Source organism: Dioscorea cayenensis, chromosome 18 (assembly GCF_009730915.1).
Source record: "Dioscorea cayenensis subsp. rotundata cultivar TDr96_F1 chromosome 18, TDr96_F1_v2_PseudoChromosome.rev07_lg8_w22 25.fasta, whole genome shotgun sequence".
Classification (NCBI taxonomy): Eukaryota; Viridiplantae; Streptophyta; class Magnoliopsida; order Dioscoreales; family Dioscoreaceae; genus Dioscorea; species Dioscorea cayenensis.
In genome coordinates, this window is record NC_052488.1 from 14,420,230 (window position 1) to 14,420,797 (window position 568).

The 568-nt window shown below is 40.7% G+C and overlaps 1 non-coding gene across 1 annotated transcript; it reads right to left on the bottom strand.

Annotated features, from left to right (window-relative positions):
- Positions 1-260: 260 nt before the first annotated feature.
- Positions 261-367, bottom strand: LOC120283136. The gene has a single exon (XR_005543137.1). It is a non-coding gene; the product is annotated as a small nucleolar RNA R71 (small nucleolar RNA).
- Positions 368-568: the final 201 nt, after the last annotated feature.

The following is a 568-nucleotide window of genomic DNA, read 5'->3' on the forward strand; positions in this document are numbered from 1 at the left end:
CCAGATGATTCAGCAATCAGTGCAATTCAATATTTGGCCGATAAGGATCTAAACAACCATATAGAGAACTTCTTGGTAGTTTGTGATATGCTGAAGATCAACGATATATCGGATGATGTTATTAGATTAAGGGATTTACCATTTTCTCTCAAGGAAGAGCCAAGCAGTGGCTTCATTCCTTGCCAAAAGCATCCATCATGACTTGGAATGAGATGGTTGAAGCTTTTCTTGCTAGATACTTTCCTCCGGGAAAGTTGGCCAAACTTCGCAATGAGATATCATTGTTCGTGCAGATGGAATTGGAATCATTGTTTGAGAAATGGGAGTGTTTCAAGGACCTTTTGCTGAGGTGCCCACAACACGGATTTTTCGAATGGATGATCATTCAAATTTTCTATAATGGGTTGAATCCAAGTACAATGCAATTGCTAGATGCCTCCACGGGAAGTATAATGGGGAGTAAAACCCCAGAAGAAGCCCGATAGTTAGTAGAAGACATGGCCATAAACAGTTACTAATGGAACATGCGAGAAAGGAAAAAGGTGGCTGGGCTCTATGAAATAGATGC